Source organism: Bison bison, unplaced genomic scaffold, assembly GCF_000754665.1.
Source record: "Bison bison bison isolate TAMUID 2011002044 unplaced genomic scaffold, Bison_UMD1.0 scf7180017864308, whole genome shotgun sequence".
NCBI classification, from domain to species: Eukaryota; Metazoa; Chordata; class Mammalia; order Artiodactyla; family Bovidae; genus Bison; species Bison bison.
Window position 1 is genome coordinate 916,151 of NW_011494880.1, and position 26,145 is coordinate 942,295.

The window sequence follows — 26,145 nt, forward strand, 5'->3', positions numbered from 1 at the left end:
GGTTATTGTTACCATCTTTCTAAATTCCATATATATGCGTTAGTATACTGTATTTATGTTTTTCCTTCTGGCTTACTTCACTCTGTATAATAGGCTCCAGTTTCATCCACCTCATTAGAACTGATTCAGATGTATTCTTTTTAATGGCTGAGTAATACTCCATTGTGTATATGTACCACAGCTTTCTTATCCATTCATCTGCTGATGGACATCTAGGTTGCTTCCATGTCTTGGCTATTATAAACAGTGTTGCGATGATCATTGGGGGCAAGAATATACAATGGATTAAAGACAATCTCTTTAACAAGTGGTGCTGGGAAATCTGGTCAACCACTTGTACAAGAATGAAACTAGAACACTTTCTAACACCATACACAAAAACAAACTCAAAATGGATTAAAGATCTCAACGTAAGACCAGAAACTATAAAACTCCTAGAGGAGAACATAGGCAAAACAATCTCCGACATACATCACAGCAGGATCCTCTATGACCCACCACCCAGAATATTGGATATAAAAGCAAAAATAAACAAATGGGACCTAATTAACCTCAAAAGCTTCTGCACATCAAAGGAAACTATTAGCAAGGTGAAAAGACAGCCTTCAGAATGGGAGAAAATAATAGCAAATGAAGCAACCGACAAACAACTAATCTCAAAAATATAAAAGCAACTCCTACAGCTCAACTCCAGAAAAATAAACGACCCAATCAAAAAATGGGCCAAAGAACTAAATAGACATTTCTCCAAAGAAGACATACAGATGGCTAACAAACACATGAAAAGATGCTCAACATCACTCATTATCAGAGAAATGCAAATCAAAACCACTATGAGGTACCATTTCACACCAGTCAGAATGGCTGCGATCCAAAAGTCTACAAATAATAAATGCTGGAGAGGGTGTGGAGAAAAGGGAACCCTCTTACACTGTTGGTGGGAATGCAAACTAGTACAGCCACTATGGAGAACAGTGTGGAGATTCCTTAAAAAACTGGAAATAGAACTGCCTTATGATCCAGCAACCCCACTGCTGGGCATACACACTGAGGAAACCAGAAGGGAAAGAGACACGTGTACCCCAATGTTCATCTTTTGATTTCTTTTTGAATAGAATACCTTTTTCCTTCCTCTCACTTTCAGTCTGTATGTGTCTCTAGGTGTGAAGTGGATCTATTGTAAACAGTATCTATATGGGTCTTGCTTTTGTATGCATTCAGCCAGTCTTTTTCTTTCGGTTGAAGCATTTTATCCATTTACATTAAAAATAGGTGTTGATATATATGTTCCTACTGGCATTGTCTTAATTGTTGTGAGTTTGATTTTGTAGGTGTTTTCCTACTCTTGTGTTTCCTATCTATAGAAGTCCCTTTAACATTTGTTGTAAAGCTGGCTTGGTGTTGCTAAATTTTCTTAACTTTTACTGTCTGTAAGTTTTTGATTTCTCCATCAATATTGAATGAGATCCTTGCTTGGTAAAGTAATCTTGGTTGTAGATTTTTTTCTTTTCAGTATTTTGAATATATCCTGCCTTTCTGTTCTGGCTTGCAGAGATTCTACTGAAAGATCAGCTGTTAATTGTATGGGGTTTCCCTTGTATGTTACTTGTTGCTTTTCCTTTGCTACAGTTAATATTCTTTCTCTGAATTTAATCTTTATTAGTTTGATTATTATGTGTTTCAGTGTATTTCTCCTTGGGTTTATCCTGTATGGGGCTCTCTGCACTTCTTGGACTTGGTCTATTTCCTTTCCCATGATGTGAAAGTTTTCAATTATCTCTTGAAAAATTGTCTCAGACCCTTTCTTTTTATCTTCTTCTTCTAGGACCTCTATAATTCAAATGTTGATGTGTTTAATATTTTCCCAGAGATCTCTGAGACATCCTCAATTTTTTTCATTTTTATCTCTTTATTCTGCTCTTCAGCTATTATTTCCACCATTCTACCTTCCAGCTTACTTATCCATTCTTTTGTCTCAGTTTTTCTGCTATTGATTCCTTCTAGAGTATTTTTAATTTCAGTAGCTGTGTTGTTCATCTCTGTTTGTTTTTCCTTTATTTCTTCTAGGTCCTTGCTAAATGTGTTAATCAATTCTTTCATTTTCTCCATTCTACTTTTGAGGTTGTGTATCATCTTGTTATAATTACTCTGAATTCTTTTTCAGATTTTTTCTAACTTACTGTGCTTGAGGTCATTTTTTCATAGGCTTTAGGGTCATATTCCTTCTTCCATTTGGTTTCTGCCCTCAGTAGGTAAGTTTGGTCCAGTGGTTTGTGTAAGCTTTGTACTGGGAATGAATTGTGCCTGTGTTCTGGTGGGAGGTGGTGAGGTTTTGTTTTTTTTCCCCTCTAATGGGGAGGGCTGTGTGAGGTGGTATATTTTGGAGTGTCTTTGGGAATCCTCTGTACTGATGACTGGGTTTGTAATTTTGTCTTGCTTATTTGGGCAAGGTGTCCTTCACTGGGTGTTGTGGGCAACTGGGTGATGCCAGGTCTTGTATATAGTTGGAGGCCTTCATGACAGTTCTCACTAACTAATACTTCCTGGGATTAGAAGTTCTCTGGCAGTCTAGGGTCCTGGACTCAACACTTTCAGTCCAAAGGCTCAGGTTCGATTTCTGGCCAGGGATCTGAGATTACACAATTTGTAAGTTATGGCATTAAAGATGATTAAAATAGACAAGAACAAAAGAAAAAATAAAACAAGAAACAAAAAATGACCCTTAGACAATGGTAAGTACAAAATCAGACTAATAATTTTTAAACAGTAGAATATACACCCATGCACACACAAACACACAAACGAAACCAAAACAGTCCAAAGAAAGTACAAGAGGGTGACCCAGTGAGCAAAGGAAACCAAAAATGATATAGACCAATTAAAATCAAAGCTAAGTAAAACACAAACTGAAAAACAAAACCAAAGCAGAATGCCAACTAGGAAATAAAGCAAAGAAAACAAACAAAAACTAACAAACATGATGAATAAAAGAAAGAAAAAGTAAAAAATAGAAAAGCAAAGTTAAATCCAAGTATATAAAAAAGGGGGGTGGCACTTCTCAGGTATTGCTAGGGGTAAAACACCTGCCTGCTAATGCAACAGACATAATGAGATGGGGGTTTGATCCCTGGGTTGAGAAGATCCTCTGGAGGAGGGCATGGCAACCCACTCCAGTATTCTTGCCTGGAGAACCCCATGGACAGAGGAGCCTGGTGGGCTACAGTCCATAGTGTCACTAAGAGTCAGACATGACTGAAGCTTCTTAGCACACACACAAACATATTTTATATATATATATATATATGAAAAATATCAAAAAATAAATTTTAGAAAAAATTTTTAAAAGAAAAAAAAATTCCACAGAACTGCAAAAGGCCAACATAGAGGTAGAAATATATAAAGGAAATGAAAAATTGGATTTACAAAAAGTTCTCAAAAGCTTAAATAGAGTAATATCAATAATAAAATCAACCACAGGAACAGGGAAGAAAAATCCAGAGCCAATTACAGAACAAATTAAAATATAAGAATAATACTAGACATTTTTCTTGGATAGTCCACCTCTGCCTCCTTAAAATGTCTTCCAATAACGGGTTGGTTGGTCTCTGGACCTGCTATGGGGACAGCTCAGACTAACTTGACCCTACTCCTGCATGTTCCTGGCTCTAATGCTGCATGTTCTTGCCTCCACTGTCCACAGGTGCCAGAGCTACTGCATTTTCTTTTGTGGGAACTCTCATTGCCCTTTTATATATTCCATAGACAGAGTCTGCCTAGGTGATCATGTGGATTTAAACTGCAGCTTGTACAGTTATTGGGAAGGTTTTCAATCTTATTCCTTAGCCACACTGCCCCTGGGGTTCAATTGTGGTTTTATTTCCACCTCTGTATGTGGGTCGTCCACAGGAGTTTGCTCCTGAGGCTTCCCTGGAGGTTTTAGGTCTGCTTCAGTGAGGACCGGATGTGGAGGTGTTGCAGCTGCTTGGATCATGGGGACCTTGGCAATGCCATGTACACAGGGGAGCCAGCAGCCATTGGTGCAGGAAATATGGTGCTATTAGTTTTTTTTCTAGCCTCTGGCACCTGGCTTCAAAGGATCTCTTTATCTGATCTTTCTCTGTTGCTCAGGGCATCAGGCACTTAAAGGGATACCCTCTCTTGGGTCTATTGGTCAGCTGCTGGCTCTTGCATGTGGGGAAAGAGAGGCTACAGTGATGGCTCCACCCTCTGTGTGTGACTCAGCAGTTTTGCCTTACCTCCATGGCTGGCCAGCTTTCCTTCCAAGGTATTTCCCCCTCCACCTCCTCCCTCATGTCCCCTCTCACTGTCTCCCTGCAGTTAACAGCAGATCTCACCCTGGGATTGCTCTCCAATCCCTACAGTCCAGCTCCAAGTCACTGCGCATTCCAGGGGACTCGAATCCTGTCCAGGGTAGGTAGGGCTGCGGCAAAGATTGTGTGGTTCTCATTGCTTTCAGACTGTCACAGATGAGCTGCTGCACTCTCCAACAGCCTCAAATGCTTCTCCTGTGTCCCAAACAATTGCCCTGATGTGGGTATCTGATCCCTGCTTCAGGTCCCCCACCCCCCAGGTACATGTCTAGTCCTGATAACCCTCCTTTTTATCCCCTCCTTCCTTCATCCTACTGTGATTTGTGTGCAACTATATATTCCTTTCCAGTGGTCAAAGGCTCCTGCCCACTCTCAACTGGTGTTCTGCAAGATCTTCTTTGTCTTAAGGTGTATTGCTGATGCATCCATGGAGAGAGAAGTACACCACACCCACCTTCTCCTCCACCATCTTGTTTCTCCTTATTTTTTCTTACAAGAAATGTGTTGTCTTTCTCACCTTGGTTCTTCTGTGTATAATGCATTTGTTTTTTTTGTCTGCTTCTAAGATATTCTATAATATCACTGGTTTTGAGCAATTAAATTATGATGGACCTTCATGTGGTTATTTTCATGGGTTTGTATGTGTGCCTGTGCTTCCTGTTTATTGAACTTCTGTGAATTTGGGGTTTGCATTCAATATTTCTTCAAATACCTTTTTTGAGGGTCTCTTTCTCTTCCTTCTGATACTCCAAGATACATGAATTTGTTTACAGCTCATTGAAGCTCCTTTAATCCTAAAAAAAACTTTTTTTTTCTCTTTGTGTTTCAGTTCAGATAATGTCTATGGCTATATTTCTTTATATTCACTAACTTTTTCTTTTGCAATGTGCAATCTGATTTTAATCCCTTCCAATGTTTGTTTTTTGTTTTTTGTTTTCCCCTCAGACATTATAGTTTTCATCTCTAGAAGATCATTTGGGAAATGATTATACTCTTCCTGTCTCAACTTTTCAGTTCAGTTCACTTCAGTTCAGTTCAGTCATGTCCAACTCTTTGTGACCCCATGAATCACAGCATGCCAGGCCTCCCTGTCCATCACCAACTCCCAGAATTTACCCAAATTCATGCCCATTGAGTCAATGATGCCATCCAACCATCTCATCCTCTGTCATCCCCTTCTACTCCCACCTTCAATCTTTCCCAGCATCAGGGTCTTTTCAAATGAGTCAGCTCTTCTCATCAGGTGGCCAAAGTATTGGAGTTTCAGCTTCAGCATCAGTCCTTCCAATCAACACCCAGGACTGATTTCCTTTAGGATAGACTGGTTGGATCTCCTTGCAGTCCAAGGGACTCTCAAGAATCTTCTCCAACACCACAGTTCAAAAGCATCAATTCTTCAGTGCTCAGTTTTCTTTATGGTTCAACTCTTACATCTATACATGACCACTGGAAAAACCATAGTCTTGACTAGATGGACCTTTTTTGGCCAAGTAATATCTCTGCTTTTTAATATGCTGCCTAAGTTGGTCATAACTTTTCTTCCAAGGAGTAAGTGTCTTTTAATTTCATGGCTGCAATCACCATCTGCAGTGATTTTGGAGCCCAAAAGAATAAAGTCTGTCACTGTTTCCACTTTTTCTCCATCTATTTGCTATGAAGTGATGGGACCAGATGCCATGATCTTAGTTTTCTGAATGTTGAGCTTTAAGCCATTTTTTCACTCTCCTCTTTCACTTTCATCAAGAGGCTTTTGAGTTCCTCTTCACTTTCTGCCATAAGGGTGGTGTCATCTGCATATCTGAGGTTATTGATATTTCTCCCAGCAATCTTGATTCCAGCTTGTGCTTCCTCCAGCCCAGCGTTCCTCATGAAGTGCTCTGCATATAAGTTAAATAAGCAGGGTGACAATATACAGCCTTGATGTACTCCTTTTCCTATTTGGAACCAGTCTGTTTTTCCATGTCCAGTTCTAACTGTTGCTTCCTGACCTACATACAGGTTTCTCAAGAGGCAGATCAGGTGGTCTAGTATTTCCACATCTTTCAGAATTTTCCACAGTTTATTGTGATCCACACAGTCAAAGGCTTTGGCATAGTCAATAAAGCAGAAAACTTTTAGAGCATATTGAATATTGTTATAATGATTGTTTTAATACATTTGTTTGCTAACTCTAACATCTGTGTTAGTTCTAGATTATTTTCAATTACCTAATTTTTCCTTTCACTATGATTGCCTTCTGCTAATTTGCTTGCCTGATACTTTCTATTGGATTTCTGATGTTGTACCTGGGTTTTCCTCCCTGAGTTGTGGCCCAGTAATTCTCTCAAAGCAGTAAATAGGGGAAATAATAGGGCCCAAGTTGTTTTCTATCCACATTCCTGTTGGTTGTTTCACACAAAGGGGAACATTTAATTTATGATACTCTATTTTTCCTAGAAGCTATGATGATTAATTTTATGTGTCCGCTGGACTGGGCCACCAGATGCCCAGACATTTGGTCAAACATTATTCTGAGTGTTTCTGTAAGGATGTTTTGGGATGAGATTAATGTTTAAATGGGCAATACTAAGTAAAGCAGATTGTCCTCCCTAGTGTGGAATGACCTCGTTCTGTGAATTTAAGGTCTGATTAGAACAATAAATCTGAGTAAGAATGAATGCATCCTACCTGATAGCCTTTGAGGTGTAATACATTTTTTTTCCTGCCTTCCGGTTGGAACTAAAACATCAACTTTTCCTGAGTCTGAAGCCTGGCAGCTTTCGAATTAAACTATACCATTAACTCTCATTGTTCTTAGATTTCAGACTCAATTGGAATTAAATCACCAGCTATTCTGGGTCTCCAGCTTGCAAATCATCTTGCATATCTTGGGACGTGTCCACCTCTAAAATCATCTAAGCCAATTACATACGATAAATCTCTTTATGTATGTATTTATATACAATAAAAATTGTCTTGCATATTTTTGAGTGGTAACTATTCTTATCATAATAATCCTGAATTAGAATCTTATTGATCTGCTAACCTATTCAAAACATTTTGAGAGTATATTAGTCAGGATTCTCCAGAGAAATAGAATCAAGTTATCCCAAGCTGGAGACCCAGGACAGTCAATGGTGTAGTTCCCTTCTGAAGGCCTGCAGGCTTGAGACCCAATGAGAACTCATGTTTAAGTGTGAAGATAGGAAAACATGATATCCCAGCTCAAAAACAGTCAGGCAAGGGGAATTCCACCTGACTCCCAGAGCGTCTGCCTTTTTATGTGATTCAGACCTTCAACTGACTGGATAAGGCTTGTCCACACTAAGGAGGGTACTTTGTTTTGTTCCTATAATAATTCAAATGTTAATCTCATCCAGGAAATACACTAACAGGCACACTGATAATAATTTTTGACCAAATATATGGGTTTCCTGTGTGTCAATCATTTTGACACACAAAATTAACCATCACATAGAGCTCATCATTATTTACTTTTTCCACTTCATCTTCACTGAACTTTGGATATGAAACTGTAGCCTGGCTCTTGCTAATGTGTTTCTGATTTTACAACCCTTCTCTCTGCCCTCAAGGAACATAAGCCTCTCAGAAATAGAAGGAAAGGTAGAATGTAGAAATTTTAAGATCCATTATAATCTACTATTCCATTTATTTCTGCTGCTGATGCTAAGTCATTTCAGTCATGTCCGACTCTGTGTGACCCAGTAAACGGCAGCCCACCAGGCTCCCTCGTCCCTGGGATTCTCCAGGCAAGAATACTGGAGTGGGTTGCCATTTCCTCCTCCAATGCATGAAAGTGAAAAGTGAAAGTGAAGTCGCTCAGTCGTGTCCGACTCTTAGCGACCCCATGGACTGCAGCTTACCAGGCTCCTGCGTCCATGGGATTTTCCAGGCAAGAGTACTGGAGTGCAGTGCCATTGCCTTCTCCTATTTATTTCTGAGAACTTGTCAATCAATAATAATGATAGATAATGTATACAACAAGATGAATAGAGTTTGAATTAACAACATAAATTATGTATCTCAGATAAACTTGTATTGCCTCTAGCAAATAATTATAACTAGACATCAAAGACTGCTGATTGCTGATTGGCAAATTGATACAAATATTTTATCAGGAAAATATTTTGAAAGTAATTTGGTGATTTGAAAATTGTTGAAACTTGTTAAGCTAACAATCTGTGTAATGGGAACCACACAAAAAAATCACTAACATAAAAGCTAGCTGCTATTTAAACTCACATGCTTTTCTATAGAAAAAGAAATGCTTTAGATTAGGAAAAATATATTGTGTAACAGCCTTGTGTTTTAGAGATAACTGCTCCACACCCTGCTAGACCCCATTCTCCAGGCTCTTAAAAAAAGTCTAGAAGAGGGGCTTCCCTGATGGTCCAGTGGTTAAGAATATACAGGCGACACAGGTTCGATCCCTCATCTGAAATATCCCACATGCAGTGGAGCAACTAAGTCCGTGTGCCACAACTACTGAGCCCAAGTGCAGCAGCTATGGAAGCTCCAACTTTCTAGAGCCCGTGCTCCACAAGGGAAGCCACTGCAATGAGAAGCCCGCACACCGCAATGAAAAGCAGCTCCCACTCTCTGCCACTAGAGAAAGCCTGCACACAGCAACCAACAACCAGTGCAGCCAAAATAATAAATAATGTTTAAAAAAGTCTAGAAGAGAGAAATCTGCATGTATTTTTCATTTTAAACTATAAGATACACATTATATATCATATTTTATGTCTGACAATTGGTGGATATGCCCACAATAATGCATTTTTTAGTTTTCCCAATAAAAGTTATTATTATATAATGCATTTGTCTAAAAATATATGGCATCTTATGCTAGAAATATAGGAAAAATAATTTGAATTTTACATCTTCATTACTGCTCACAGAGTAAAAGATTTGGGGACCTGAGGAGCCTAGAAAAGAGTATCTAAATGAAAAAGCAGTCTCAGCACAGGACACAAATAGGTTTAGAGCCAGCAAGACACTAAAACAAGGATGCAGGTGAGAGCTATGTGGTCTGGGCATTTTAGAAAATTAAATATTCCATATTAAATTGCTGTCTTCATGATGCTTCTTAATTATCCTATCTGTTTGCATCTGTAATCCCTTGTTAGGTCCAGAAAAAATTCTGGAACATGTCAGCAGCTTCAAGAATGGAACAAATAATGTGGTTGGTCAAAAATTCAACAGAGCAAGAAGTGAAAGGAAGAGGAACTGAGTAGGTAAACGCCGTACCGAGAATAAAATAGGTGTTAAATGAATTGAATAAATGAATGAATGAATGATGCGACATGTATTTCCCATACAGAATCTTCTAAGATCTTAGGGATAGTGTTACTTTGGAGTTTGGATATAAGGAATGAGTGAGAGCAGAAATAAACATAGTATATTCAGATATTAGATTTGAGCTTCACATAGTAAATGAAATAGTTTTCCTTGAAACATTTTATTCTATTAATTACTTAGCAAATTAAAATTTCCAGATTATGTAAAGGTAAATATCAATTCCAGGCCTCATTTGAACACTGGCATATTCTGAATCAGTTGAGAAAAATAAATGAGGCTCTCTTTTTTTTTTTATTTTTGGCTCTGGAATTTAGCATTTAGTAGAAATATAACTCCACTTACCAACTCTTATTAAACACACAAATTGTCATCGGAAAAGCAAGTAGGTATTGAAGACACAGATTTATTTTCCATATGGTCTGCAACAAATCACACAGACAAATTTGTTTCTCACATAATATGTGCTTAACATTATGTTATACATTTATAACATCATTCCTGGTTCCATTTCATGTCTTAAACTTTTTAGTTTCTTTACTTACTCATTTTAATTTAACTTGTACTGTTGCAAGGAGATACAACCAGTCCATCCTAAAGGAGATCAGTCCTGGGTGTTCATTGGAAGGACTGATGTTGAAGCTCAAACTCCAATACTTTGGCCACCTCATGCAAAGAGCTGACTCATTTGAAAAGACCCTGATGCTGGGAAAGATTGAGGGCAGGAGGAGAAGGGGACAACAGAGGATGAGATGGTTGGATGGCATCACCGACTCGATGGACATGGGTTTGGGTGAACTCCAGGAGTTGGTGATGGACAGAGAGGTCTGGCATGCTGTGGTTCATGGGGTCACAAAGAGTCGGACATGTCTGAGTGACTGAACTGACCTGAACTGATTGTCTTATATTTACATAATTGATTCATAATTGCTATTTAAATATGGTACATATGCAAGCCCCATGCACTATTGTCATCACTTGATAGCTTGTAATACAAATGCAGAATCTGAGGCTCCAATCCAGAATCAGAACTTATATTTTAATAAAATCCCCAAGTAGCTTACATTTAGAAGAAAATTGGGGAAGCATGGTTTTAAACTACTGTTAAGGTACTCTCTAACAATATAGAGTGCATATAAATGATTTATAAAAATGAATTGTTTTCCAGAAAATAAATTATATTGAATGTGCTTCATATATATTATCTCCCTGATGATAAATCTTACTTTCATTTTACAGACTGAGATTAGGAAACAGTTGCAGGAAGTCTGCTCAGACTCATAGCAAGTGAGGTGTGTCTCAGAAATAGAGTTCAGTTTTCCCAGCTTTGCTCACTTGGTCATACTGCCTGGGTAGGCCTGACTAGAGTCAAAGGTGTTCCTGATTTATCTCATTTGGTTAAGGGTGTTCACAGTTTGTAGGGGATTTTTTTTTGTTTGTTTATTTGACAAAGCAAACTTCCCTCTGACAAAAACTTCAACTCCTCATGCTGCAAAAATGTTGTCAGAGAAGGAGGGCTATGAGTAACAAAAGGATAATGACTACATACTAGTCACATCTGGGAAGTGGGTGTAACCAATTCAAGAACCTTGGAGTAACAGTCTGGGATTAGCATTGCCTCATCATGACCAGTGGATGATGATGAGTTTAGAACTATATAAGAAGATATATTCAGGGGAGAGAGCCCAAAGATATAGGATTGTGCATAGTCTCTTAGTCGTGTCTGATTCTTCGAGATCCCGCAGATTGTAGCCCACCAGACTCCTCTGTCCATGGGATTCTCCAGGCAAGAATTCTGGAATGAGTTGCCAAGCCTTCCTCTAGGGGATCTTCCCAACCCAGGGATTGAACATAGGTCTCCCACATTGCAGGTGGATTCTTTACTATCTGAACCAGCAGGAAGACAAAGAATTCTGGGGTGAGTAGCCTATCCTTTCTCCAGGGGATCTTCCCAACCCAGGAAGTGAACTAGAGTCTCCTGTATTGCAGGCAGATCCTTTACCAGCTGAGCTACCACTAACATTATTGAGTAAGATACTTTGGCAGATGGTTGATGAGGGATATTTACTTTAAAAAATCAGTTCCTAGAAGTCTCTTAAATCTTAAAATGACAAAAAATTACAAAAACTTTTAATGTGTTATATAGTACAGTCTACACAATACTACAAATCTACCCAGTTGAGTGATAAGTTAAAAATTAAAATGTCTAAAATTGACTTAAGAAACATTAATAGAAAATCCCATGAACAGAAGAGCCTGGCAGGCTACAGTCTATAGAGTCACAAAGAGTTGGATACGACTGGCACACACAAACACACAATAGAATAAAAGAGGAAAATGGAAACCATTGTCCCTCTTAGGAGAAACAAACTGAATCATATGACACTGAGATTCGTTTAGTGGGAAAAGAATATTTGCTCCATTTGTTTCACTCTAACAAACTGCAGCTCTACTTAGTCTACATCGAACTCCAGCTAATGAAATATATGAATTAAATAACATGTTCGGTATTCTGGAAAGTACCCTAAAGGGTGTGTATGTGCACGTGTGTATATGGGGTGAAGTACAGATGAGAGCAGAAAAATGAGAGCTTGGAGTGGATTCCATTTTCCCTTATGAGCCTACAGTTTGATGAGAAGACCCAAAATCCTGGCATGCTTAAGCAGAGTCCCACTGAACCTAGAAAAATGAAAGGGATCACTGAAAGACTAAGAGTCTGTATAATATAAACAACACCGAGTTTCCTGAGGGAAAACTGCAGTTAGGCAAAAACGTTCTAACAATAAACATATGTTCAAAAGAGAAATTATTCAAGGAGCTCATTGTGCCGTGGATGCATGATAAAAACTCAGAGAAAAGAGATTTAAAAAGAAAACTTTACCTCAGGATTTAATCCCTCTTTTCAGTTTTCCTTTTCAGTTGGTGGCGCAGCTGCCAAAGGGAATCCTGGGTCCTGGTGGGAGTCCTGAAGGGAGGGAAAGACCAGCTTGGGGAGGTTCATTCCAGTCTCTGGAATTTAAAAAAAAAAAAAAAAGTTTAAAGATATGATCTGAATGCTGTAGTCATTGACTTCATGGGCAGTTAAGATATACAAATTTGAACTACATACACAGAGGCAGGGCCGCTGCTTCAACAGCTGGAAAAGGCAGGAAGTCCTGAAAGGAAATGAATCAGGGTGGCAGCCAAGAGTAAGCAAAGTCAGAAATTACCTAGATTTAAAGGTTTACATGGCTTCAAAGAGAGAAAAACAAAGGGAAAGAAGCTGAAGTTTCAATAGGTGGAATCCTGTTGTTTCTCTACAATTTTTAAAGAATGTCTTGTAATAATTTTGATCATGATAAAAAGTCATTGTGTGTATATTTTCATCTGAAAGAAACATGAGTTTCCAACATTACAGAAAAAACAAAGCTACACAAACATACACTAAAAACACATTTTGGCAGAAGAAATAGAGTGGAGCTGATGGTTTCAGAATACACTTGTTTTCTGTCACTCTAATCATTTCCACAACCTCTTTTTTTTTTTTTTTTGGTAAGTCACATATACACAAAGGAGTTTAGTGGGAGAAAAATGTGCTAATGATGCTGATGCTGGAGAGGCAAGGGTCTACCACATCCTTTTCATGCAGAAAAGAGGGCAGCATTTTTAGAGATCTAGATTCTTTTCGTGATATGTCCAAATATTAAATTTTTAAATATTGGCAACTAACTATTAATACATACATGAAACAATATAAGTATTTCTGTATGGCAGGACATGCCAAGGAATGCAACTGGCAAACTTTGGCAACAAGGTGTTAATTTCGGGCAAACCCTACTTCAGATGTGCATAAGTTGCCTGGCAACCACATTATCAATTAAACTGTTAAGGGAAACACTGACTGAAGGCCCCACCCCGGTCAGACACCATAGTAACCATTTGCCTGAGTTATTTTATGACAAGAGGTCCTGATAAGGAACATGTAACTAACCAGCCACCATCAATAGGAAAAATTTGGGAAAGCTCAAAAGAAGACATCACATGTCCTATCAACCTCCCAGAATCCTTCTTTCTGGAATCCAGCTTGGCTGGGTAATGTGTGCGACACCAGAAGGGACTCTGAGTCAGAAGATTGACCAGTGACAACTTGGCAAGTAATCCCATTACCATAAGACCCAAGACTATAAACCACAGGGCAGAGCAGTTTTCCTGGGTCCCTTACCCTCCTGCTTTCCAGGATCCCCTTCCCAATAAAGTCTCTTGCTTTGTCAGCACTTCTATCTCTTCAGACAACTCATTTCTGATTGTTAGTCAAGAGCCCATTCTCAGCCCCTGGAAGAGGTCCCCGTTCCTATAACAAAACCATCAAACTTCAATTAATATTAATACTAATTGAAAAACAACATAAATCAGAGCTTCTTGAGTTTTAGCATGTTTCAGAATCATTTTGGAGGCCATGACAAAATACAAATTACTGGATCCCAATACCCAGTGTTACTGATAAATTTGGTGTAAGATGGAGCCTGAAAATGTTCTATTAATATTTCAACAAACTCAGAGATATTACTGATGCTATTAGTTTGAGGATCATATTTTGAGAACCATGAATAAAAATTCTCTCTTTTAAAACTTGTATTAATATTCTATATTTCATTCATTCATTTATCTGTCCATTCATTTGTTTATTCATTCAGTTACCAGACCTAAAATGTCCCAGACACTACACTGGGAAAAAAAAAAGAAAGACATTGTGTTTGCCTTCCTGATTTACAAATAATTATTGATTGAAGGCATCCTCAATCTATTGATAGCTCAAATTTTACCTTTAAGATTCAGAAATTTTAAATGATTTATCTAAAATCTTACAAATATTAGGTAAAGTATCAGGTTCAGAAAACAACTTGTGACTTCTAAGTCATGTGGGCTTAACAAACAAAAGAGCTAGATTAAGAAAGAAAAGATTCACAGTGCATGTATTCTTTTTTCCCTAAAATTAACCCTGTGTACACTTTAATCAATCTAAACAGAAGTGTTCAAGAAGTTTGAGTTCTTCCAATGTCACTACGTGTCTAATAAAATAAATACATAAATAAATTCTATGAAGAGTTAAATAAAAATTAAGGTTTTATTTTATTTCAAGTGGGAAAGATAAAATTTTAGAGGCACATGAAATCTTAAAATATTTTTTAAAGTAATATATTTACATTGCAAGATAATTCTAGAAGATACAGAAAATGTGAATTTAAATTTGTTCTAAGAAACAACTGCTATTAATATTTGGGTATTTAAAAATATTCTAAATATTTTTACACAAAATGCCCTACCCAATGGTATTATGCTATACATGCCAGTTTTGAGCTGAATTTTGCTATTAAGAAAAAAAATTCATACTTTGAAAAAAATGTTAGACAGAATTGCTAAATCAAAGTTATGTACTTCATCCAATTTAAACTTTCATGATTGGATTATCAATGCACATTTTATCAACCCTAATGACCAACATCATGCAACTTTCCTTTACACAATAGCCTGATATGTATTAATAAATTTTAGTTTTTTATTATCTATCTTATAAGAAGATAAGTTCTTTGAAGACAAGGAATGTGTACTATGCTTTAAAAAATGCATATGCAAAGTAAATACAAAGAAATGATAAATATGCATGTAATTTTTATAGATTCATTTGTGAGGAAAAGGGCTTCTAAATTTTAGCCATGCATGCTTATGTCCACAGTGAATTTTACTTTTCACTACATGTTAATAAAAATAATATCCTCAATTTTCGAACCTAGTAATACAGAATAAATGTTCTAATTTTTTTAAAGATCAAGTTTAAAAGTGATAGTGAGGAAATGTTGAAACTGGACATTTTACTTTATGATATTTAACTCCAGGCAAAAGTGATGACAGCTTTTCTCAGATTGTGATGTTTTCCCTAGCTCTCTATTTATATTTTAAGAGCATTTCTTTTTATTTTCCATATTTGCTGTTGTTGTGGTTCAGTGGCTAAGTTGTGTTCAACTCTTTGTAACCCCATAGACTGCAACATGTCTGGTTCCTCTGTCCTCCACTATCTTCTGGAGTTTGCTCAAATTCATGTCCACGGAGTTGCTGATGTACCTAACCATCTCATCCTCTGCTACCACCTTCTCCTCTTGCCCTTGGTCTTTCCCAGCATCAAGGTCTTTTCCAATGAGTCGGCTCTTTGTATCAGGTGGCCAAAGTATTGGAGCTCCAGCTTGAGGGACAGTTTTTCCAATGAGTATTCAGGATTGATTTCCTTTAGGATTGATTGATTTGATCTCCTTGCTGTCCAAGGGACGCTCAAAAATCTTCTCCAGTACCACAATTAAAAAGCATCAGTTCTTTGCCACTCTACCCTCTTTATGGTCTAATTCTCATATTTGTACATAGCTACTGCGAAAACCATAGCTTTGACTGCATGGATCTTTGTCAGCAAAGATCTACTTTTTAATATGCTGTCTAGGTTTGTCATAATTTTCCTTCCAAAGGAGTTTGCATCTTTTAATTTCATGACAGCAGTCACCATCAGCAGTGATTTTTAGAGCCCAAGAAATTAAGATCTGTCACTGCTTCTACTTCCCCCCTTCTATTTGCTATGAAGTGATAGTATCAACTGTGAAATTTAATGTACTAATATTTATCTACTTTCTCCAAGTTTCATTTTTCTTATACCAGTGATGTCTGCATACATAATAGTTTTCTACTTACCCTTCTTATGGATGCATGAGTCTAAAGGAAAAGGTAACCTTTTTTTTGAAATTGCTTGTTTGCCTTTAATTCCTGAGAATGGGGCTGTCTTCTTCCTCCTGTGGTAGAAATAATGGTAAGAGTCACTTCCTTGAAATTCTTGGTGTCATCATAGCTCATCTACCTAAGAAAGCAGGGATTAGGTGGAAGATCTCTCTTCCTCCCTCTCTGAAGGCAGATTACACTGACAGGCGTTGCCAGAATGGGTTTTTCCTCACTTCCCTATTCAGAACTGGAGAAATCCTTCATCTGAATATTAATACCCTCATAAACCTCAGTCACCTTTGATGAGGAAAAAGGATGGTAACAGTGAAGGAATATTATTGGATAAAGAAATATTAACAAGAAATACAAAAAATTATTGGCATTGGGAAATAAAATATACAAAAGTGAGCTTAAATAGTTTAGACTTCTTTCCTTAGATGTCTTCAAAAGGAAAAAAAAAACCACTCATTTGACATAATTTAAAGTGCCTTTGTGGCAAAACCTGGAGCTTATTCTTCTTCAGAAACCAATTGTCTGTTAAGATCTCAGGGACATTAGTTTTTTTTTTTTTTTTTTTACTTCAATATGAATTGTACCACCTAGAATTGTAGAGTGCACAACACTCAAAACTTTACTTGCTAGTCATATAGACTAGCACTGATCTTGACCCTTCGAATGAACTTGGTAGATGTTCTGGTGAATTAGAGGCTTTTAGATTTATGTCAATACTCATAAAGTTATGTAATATATTAAAAGTTTTTAGTCCTAGATATAGGAACTAGATTAATTTTATTTAATCAATTGTGCTTGGTAAATGCCAGCATGTAATTAATCTCACAATTGCTTTCTTCAATCCTTAATTTGACCCAAAATCTGGTAATTACCCTTAAGTGAGAACATAGTAGAGTGATGAGATCATAAAATTCAATGTCTACAAGATAAATTTGAGTTCAGATACAGACTTTCTCACTTGTTGCTTGTTGAGTACAATTATTAAAACCAAAATAAACATTAAATTTTCAACTGACACCAATCAAATATATTCTCTTCTTCCTGAAGAAAGACTGCTTCATTTGTTTAGGCAAGGCAAGGATTTGGGGTTTATGGATATGGACATGCATTTTTTTTTTCTTTCTTCTTACCGTTAATAAAAATGAGTTTTCAGAACAATAGATAGTGAATGTCTCAGCACCTAAGTTATAATCTTGAGTGCTACAGGAGTGCTAACTATCTTTGCTGCCAAAGGGAAAAGTCCTGTTTGACACTGTAGTTTTTGTTTATAATCCTGACTTTATCTTGACCCTGGAGAAGGAAATAATAAAGCCTACTACTTGATATCCAGTTTTCTTCTTCCATTTGTACAAACTCACTCCATCCCCAACACACACACCACACATACACATACACACACGAAGGGTAAACATTGTTCACCATAACATTAGAAGGACTTGAGTGGAAGACCTTTCTCCTCTTATTGCAAGATAGGAAAGGAGCAACTGGAGACACCCATCGGTTCTGTCTTTTCTTTAGTATACACTTGGGAAAGGTGAGTGAGCAGCTACCTCTACTGCCCATACTTTTTCCTGAGGTTTGTATTTCTTGAAAAAGAAACAACAAAAACTCTCTTAAGGAAGTGTGTCTTTAGCCCAAGTCCTCATAAGCTGCCTCAGCAAAAAGTAAAAATGATATTTTCTATTAACATATAACTTGTACTTCTATATCCCATCCTTTATCCCATTATTCCTCCCTCCCCGACCTCTGTGGCTTTGGAGATACACACCTCATATCTGAACCTCACCCATTCTCAGCCTGATAAAGTTTGTTGGTTGGGCAGGAGTCCCTATTGGGAATCTTGTTTGGTATAAGTTTTTAGGTCCCATTTGTTTATTTTTGCTTTTATTTCCAATATTCTGGGAGGTGGGTCATAGAGGATCCTGCTGTGATGTATGTCAGAGAGTGTTTTGCCTATGTTCTCCTCTAGGAGTTTTATAGTTTCCGGTCTTACATTTAGATCTTTAATCCATTTTGAGTTTATTTTTGTGTATGGTGTTAGAAAGTGGTCTAGTTTCATTCTTTTACACGTGGTTGACCAGATTTCCCAGCACCACTTGTTAAAGAGATTGTCTTTAATCCATTGTATATTCTTGCCTCCTTTGTCAAAGATAAGGTGTCCATATGGTATAAGTTTTTAAAAATGAATATTTACTTGTTTGTATCTTAGATTAGTTTTGCCTTCTTTTAAATTCTTATTATCTAGATTTTTACTAGAAATTGTTTTTGCATAAATTTTATGTTGTTAATACTTTTGAGAATGTTTACTTTCATAGCTGGATGAGGCAAACATATATCAAAGAGTAACTAGTCTTTTTTTTTTTTTGGCTGTGCCATGTGACTTGCAGGATCTTAATTTCTGATCAGAGATTGAAACTGGGCCCCCATCAGTGAAAGCCCAGAATCCTAACCACTGAATTTCCAGGGGAATCCCAACAGAGACTAGTCTAAAATGTTATTTTATGACTATTTGAAATACAAAACAAATTACTGCTTTTACTTTATTTGCATGAAATAAAATGTATTTTTTTCTTTTGCAAGGTATAATAATGATGTTTTCATTTTTCTTTAATAAAATTAAGTTGATATTATACACTGTAGTTCCTGAAATTTCTAAAATTTATATTAACTTGAGATAAGTGACATCTTTAAAGTTATTGCATGTTTTTAAAGAAATAAAAATCTGAGTCTAGGATTAATTTTATGTCATCTGACTATGTGTGCTAGTCACTTAGTTGTGTCAGACTTTTTATGAACCCATGGACTGTAGCCCACCAGACAGTAATTCAGTTGACATTGTTGGCTGAACACACACCCTATGAACATCTCAATGTGCTCATAAAATAATAAAGAACTTTAACCAAAAAATAAATATAAAATGGTGATTCAGACTTCTATAAATATAGGTGGCTCATGCTATTCTTTGCAATATTTTTAACTTTTCCTGAAGAATCGAAAATTTCTGAGACAGGTTGAATATAGTGAGTCTATAGGAGGTAAAAGTATAGAAAGTATAGAATAATGTATTAGAACTCACACCCCTACTCCACACTCTTTGCCCAAGATGTAATTAATTCTGTTTAGTTTTGTTGTGACCTTATTTTTAAATACCCTTCACTTTCTAGTCTCCGCCATTTATAGTCAATTAGGTTAGAGATTTAGAGTTGAAGGTCAGACCTAAAGATACTTTCTAACCTGATCTGAGCCACTTTTCTCTCAGTATAGACTAAGAAATATTTTTTAATTTGTCCACTGTTGATTTTTTAATTAATGAAATGCTGAGTTTGGTCAAGGGTGCTGCTGTTGCTGCTCCTAAGTCACTTCAGTCATGTCCGACTCTGTGTGACCCCATAGACGGCAGCCCACCAGGCTCCCGAGTCCCTGGGATTCTCCAGGCAAGAACACTGGAGTGGGTTGCCATTTCCTTCTCCAATGCGTGAAAGTGAAGTCGCTCAGTCGTGTCCGAATCTTAGCGAACCCATGGACTACAGCCTATCAGACTCCTCCATCCATGGGATTTTCCAGGCAAGAGTACTGGAGTGGGGTGCCATTGCCTTCTCCGTGGTCAAGGGTGAGGTAGAACAGAGCAGAACAGAATTGCCTAGATTCCAGTCCCAGTTCTGTTGGACATTGGGAAAGCCACATATTGTAATACAAATCTCCCTACTTTCTATATGTAAGATTTTGGGGAAATCATTTAATCTCTTCTTTTTGCAGTGGATTTTTCTCTGTCAGTGCATATATATATCCCACTATCTATTACTGCTATATATAATAGTATTCAATTATATATATAATGGAATAATATTTAGCCATAAACAAGAATGAAATTTTACCATTTGCGGCAGCATCAATGTACCTGGAGAGTATTAAGTGAAATAAGTCAGACAGGGAAAAACAAATGCTATATTATTTCTCATATGTGGATATAAAGAAAAACAGAAAAAATGAACAAAAATAACAAAAGAGAAACAGAGTTACAGATACAGAGGAGACACAGGCGGCTGCCAGAGTGTAGAGAGATGGAGAGATGATGAGAGATAAGAAATTGGTGAGGGGGTTTAAGAGGCATAAACTTCCAGTTTCACAAAAAATGAGTAACAGGTATAAAATGTACAGTGTGGGGAATATAGTCAATAACTATCTAATATCTTCATATGGTGCATATCATAACTAGACCTATCATGGTGATAATTTTACATCTAGAGAAATACTGACACTATGTTGTCTAGCAAGAATAAACACAAGTTTAGGTCAACTCTACTTAGAAAACAAAGTCATAGAAAAAAGAAATCGGTTCTATGGTTACCAGAAGTGGATGGGGGTGAAGGTGGATTTGGATGAGGCATTTAAATATTACAAATTTCTACTTATAAGACAAAGAAGTACTTGAGACATAAGGTACAATGTGCTAAATATAATTAACACTATGTCATATATAAAATGGAGAAGGCAATGGCACCCCACTCCAGTACTCTTGCCTGGAAAGTCTCATGGATGGAGGAACCAGGTAGGCTGCAGTCCATGGGGTCGCTGAGAGTCGAACATGACTGAGCGACTTCCCTTTCACTTTTCACTTTCATGCATTGGAGAAGGAAATGGCAACCCACTCCAGTGTTCTTGCCTGGAGAATCCCAGGGATGGGGGAGCCTGGTGGGCTGCCATCTATGGGGTCACACAGAGTTGGACACGACCGAAGCGACTTAGCAGCAGCAGCGGCATATATGAAAACTGTTAAAAGTAAATCCTGAGTTCTCATCACAAGGAAAATATTTTTTTCTATTTTTAAAATTGCATCTACATAAAATGACAGATGTTTACTAAATCTACTGTGATAGTCATTTCATGATGTATGTAAGTCAAATAAGTAAGCTGTATGTTTTATACAGTGATAGTTGTCAATTGTATCTCAATAAAATTTGAAGGTAGAAACTCATTGTTAAATAAAGAAAGGAAGAAAGTGAAGGACATTGATCGAAAATTTGGAATGATCACTGCTTTATTTCAGTGATATGCATTGGAAAAGCAAATGTCAGTTATTAGTATTATAAAGCAAATCTGATTGCTTTCTAAATGTAAGATTTTAGGGAAATCATTTAAATTCTTAGTAATGGATTTTCTTTGTTTGTAAAATGTTTATAATTATCAAGAATACCTGTAATGTGAAGAAATGTGAGGGATACTTCACGAAAGTAAGTCAAAACAGGAAATAAAGACAGATTAAAATTTTTTGAAAACTCAGTTTATAGCATCCACTGTGAATTCCTTTATTATTAACTGTCTCCTATGTGCATGTACCATAGTCAAGAAAAACAAAAACAAAATCTAAAAGTAGTTATTATTTATTCTGACTTGAAGACATAAGACACAGGCAGTTTTTTGTCCTCATTGATTAAAAAGGCATGTGTTCTACAAAGAATACATTTTCTTGGTAACACACTTCTGCAATATAAAGGATAATCCTCCTTACCTTTCAGGGGGAACAAACCTGGGGTTTTGTGCTGGTTTATTACCAGTGATATCTTAAGAACAAAGGCACAAGTTATGGCCCAATAACAAATATACATCTTTCAGCCAAACAGTATGCTGACATTTTGCATCTTTAAATGCAGATTTTCAATTAATAATTAAATAAATTCTAGATTTTATTAAATCATATACAATAAAGCATATAAATTTGCTCATTAATAGGTTGTGAAATTTCTTTATTTCTCTGAAACACAAGAATAGCTTTTTTATCCCAAAATATTGCTTTCTCTGTATTGGAAGAATACTTTTCCTGTTTGCATATATAATCTAAGTAGATTAAAATAGTTAAACAAATCAAAGACAAGGAAAAATGCAATGGACATAATTATATTATTAAGGTAAATAGGGAACCAGTCTAAATTATTTTTGAAATGTTGTACATAAAATATGTTATTTTAAAATTTGGTGCAAAACAGCACTTTTGAAACCGGTAAGGAATTTGATTCCACAATGGAGAATACCTTGGGAACCTGAGACAAATGTGTCTAATGTGTGGAAAGGTGTAGGTAACTGAAAACAACAGACAAATAACTTTCCTTTGCCCAGGAAAGAAGGAAAAGATTTACCACTTCTGGCATAGAAGGCAGTCTCAATTCTATGGTATGAATATATTCCTTTTCTTTTTGGAACAATCTGAGTATAGATTTTACTTTTTTTTTTAACACAATCTCTTTAATCAGCTTACATTCCTGATAAGAGATTAATAGATAGATCATTCAGTCGTTGCTTCTTATATAATTGAATAATATGGGACCATTATTAAAGGATTGCCAGAATGTTAAAGGATGTTATTTTCCCATATTTGCTGTTCTACAATCAATAACTGTAAAGGGTTCCCTGATGGCTCATACGTTAAACAGTATGCCCGCAGTGCGGGAGATGCCAGGTTTGATCCCTGGGTCGGGAAAATCCCCTGGAGAAGGATATGGCAACCCACTCCAATATTCTTGCCTGGAAAATCCCATGGACGGAGGAGCCTGACAGGCTACAGTCCACGGGGTCGCAAAGAGTGGGCCACGACTGAGAGACTTCACTTTCTTTCACTTTCTAACTATTGAGGGAAAATATTCCTTCAGTTAAGGTTATAACAGAAGTCTCGGAAAATTTCTATTTTTTTCATACTTGTCTGTATCACAAGATAGCTCAAAGGGTAAAGAATCTGCCTGCAATGAGGGACACCAGGGCTTGATCCCTGGGGTTGGGAAGATCCCCTGGAGAAGACATGGCAACCCACTCCAGTATTCTTGCCTGGAGAATCCCTATGGACAGAGGAGCCTGGCGGTCTACAGTTCACAGGGTCACAAAGAGTCGGACATGACTGAGAAACTAAGCACTTTAATCTTTTAAGAGAAGGGCATATTTTAGCCCTGTATCACCAGAGTACTCTGATGTGGGTCAGAAGGCAGATGAAGAAAAGAGTCCTGATGGAAAGGTGATTCATTATACCTGGGCATCTTGACAGAAGTGATTTAAATCTGACTTAATATTGTGAACAAATTATGAGGAAACAGAAAAATTCTAGGAAGGCAAAAGAATTAAGTGGCACTTTCAATTTTTTGAAAATTGAGGTATAATTGACATATAACAATACATTATTTTCAGATGTATAGTATAAGGATTCTATATGTAAATGTTGTGAAATGATAACCTTAATAAATCTAGTCAACGTCCATCACCACATGGTTACATTTCTGTTGTTATAAGAACGTCTAAGATCTCTCTAATCAACTTTCAAATATACAACATAGTGTTTTAAGCTATAGATAACAATTTTTTGTTTTTTATTCTGTGCACTGCAATGGATTCCAGTTTGCAGACAATAGGGTGCCTTGTACATAATTAATTGTATAAAGACAAGGCCTTTAAATAGGAACAAATTTTACTTTCTAAGGAGACAAAAAAATTCTTTAAGCACACCAAGGTTTTCCCATCATCTCATGGAAAACTACTTAACTGAATGTAGACTTACACTTTCCTTTCTCTTTAAAGATATCTTTTCAAGATTTTTACTTTCTAAGACAAAAAGTTCAGAGAAGGCAATGGCAACCCACTCCAGTACTCCTGCCTGGAGAATCCCCGGGACAGGGGAGCCTGGTGGGCTGCTGTCTCTGGGGTCACACAGAGTCGGACATGACTGAAGCAACTTAGCAGCAGCATGACAAAAAGTTACCATAAGTTGTGATTTCAAAGACATTTGATATTAACAATGAGTGAGAAAATAAAGGCGTTCTGAAATATAAGTCAAAAGTGAACTAACGAGGGCATTTTGAAAATACTTTATAGTTATGAGATTGTAATAGTGAAAATAATGTAAATGTATCATTTAGGGGAATCATATCAACATTCTTAAAAACCTGGGAAACGTGATTTGTTAACTAATTTAAATTTTTTCCAAAGACTTTTGATGGCTTTTGAACTTCTTTGTTAAGACTCATAAAAATACAACATAGGGAGAGGAGACAAGATGGCGGAGGATTAGGACGGGGAGAACACTTTCACCCCCACAAATTCATCAAAAGAGCATTTAAACGTCGAGTAAATTCCACAAAACAACTTCTGAATGCCGGCAGAGGACATCAGGCACCCAGAAAAGCAACCCAACTCTTCGAAAAGAGGCAGGAATAAATATAAAAGACAAAAAAAGAGACAAAAGAGGGAGGGACAGAGTTCCGTCCCAGGAAGGGAGTCTTAAAAAGAGAGAAGTTTCAAAACACCAGGAAACCTTCTCACTGCCAAATCTGTGCTGAGCTTTGGAAGCACAGAGGGCAACTTAACAGGGAGAAAAAATAAATAAACAATTAAAACTCGCAGATTGCGAGCCCTACAGTAACTCCCCCAGCGGAGAAGCAGTGCAGAGTCCTGCACACGCCATTGGCAAGCGGGGGCGGGGCAGGGAGGCGCGGCGCGGGCTGCATCGCTTAGAGTAAGAATCTGGCCTGAATACCCTGAGCGCTATCTGAGTGAAATAATTTGGGCTAGCAAACCAGACTGTGGGATATCTACCACGTGAAAAGCCAGCCCTAACCTAAGACACCGCCAGGGCCGCGCACGGAACAAAGGACTGAACAGAGATAGCCGGCTGCAGACCTTCCGCATCCGGTGACAGGCAGCCAGAGCCGAAAGGGGGAAATTGCAGCCCCAGAGAGACATTATCTACAAAACTGTAAGCAGGCTTCTTTGCTAACTAAAACTTCTTGGGGGTCTGGATGGTCAACATCTGCCTGAGAAGGTGCGCCGGTTTTACACCCAGATAACCGAGTGGCAGGGAGGCGATAAGTCGCAGCATTGGCGCTCGCCAAACACCTAATCACCTGAGCTGCTCAGACCTGGGAAGAGCACAAAACGCAGGCCCAACTGAGTCTGTGCCTCTGAGGACTACCCGAGTGCCTGAACCTGAGCGGCTTGGACCTGGGAGGTACATGCAGCCCAAGGCCAGCCTCGGATTGTTCCTGGCGGAACAACCTAGAGCCTGAGCAGTGTGGGCAGGGAGGCTACACACGCTATGAGCAGGGGCAGACCCAGTGTGGCTGAGGCACTGCGAGCGCATGCCAGTGTTATTTGTTTGCAGCATCCCTCCCTCCCTCCCCACAGCGCGACTGAACAAGTGAGCCTAAAAAAAAAAAAAAAAGTGTCCTCCACCGTCCCCTTTGTGTCAGGGTGGAAACCAGACACTGAAGAGACCAGCAAACAGAAGAAGTTATAACAGAGGGAAACGCCTTGGAGATTAAAACCCTGTGGTTACTTCGGACTACATAGGAAGGGGCCTATAGATCTTGTGAAATATAAGTCGGACCAAGGAACTAGCCAAAAATGAACTGAACCCACAATACTCATAAAACCAGAGAAAGTCCTAGATATATTTTTACTATTTTTACGATCATTCTTTCTTTTTTTTTTTTATTTTATTTAAAAAAAAATTTTTTAAGTCCTCTATTGTTCCTTTAATTTTCACTTTTATGACCTATTACTTTGCAAAAAAAAAAAAAGACCTTATTTTTTTCTTCTTCAGCAAACTTCATATATATATATTTTACAATTTTTTGACCTTGTTTTTTTTTTTTTCTTCTTTTCTTTAACATTGTATTTTTGAAATTCCAAACTCTACTCTAGATTTTTAATTTTAGCTTTTTGGTATATGTTACCAATTTTGTACCTTTAAGAACCCAATCTTCAGGACCCATTTTTCACTAGGGAGCGAGAT

The 26,145-nt window shown here is 37.4% G+C and overlaps 1 protein-coding gene across 2 annotated transcripts in view; it reads right to left on the minus strand.

The window, feature by feature from the left end:
* SULT1B1 (sulfotransferase family, cytosolic, 1B, member 1) overlaps window positions 1-12,816 on the minus strand; it is a 45,445-nt gene extending 32,629 nt beyond the window's left edge. The window contains exons 1-3 of one of the 2 annotated variants that reach the window (XM_010852137.1): window positions 12,739-12,816; window positions 12,511-12,638; window positions 9,975-10,051 (exon numbers count right to left, since the gene is read on the minus strand). The gene's annotated coding sequence lies outside the window, so the exon portion shown is untranslated. The remainder of the gene's footprint in view (window positions 1-9,974; window positions 10,052-12,510; window positions 12,639-12,738) is intronic. The other variant, XM_010852138.1, reaches the window with a different exon arrangement.
* Between the last annotated feature and the right edge of the window lie 13,329 nt (window positions 12,817-26,145).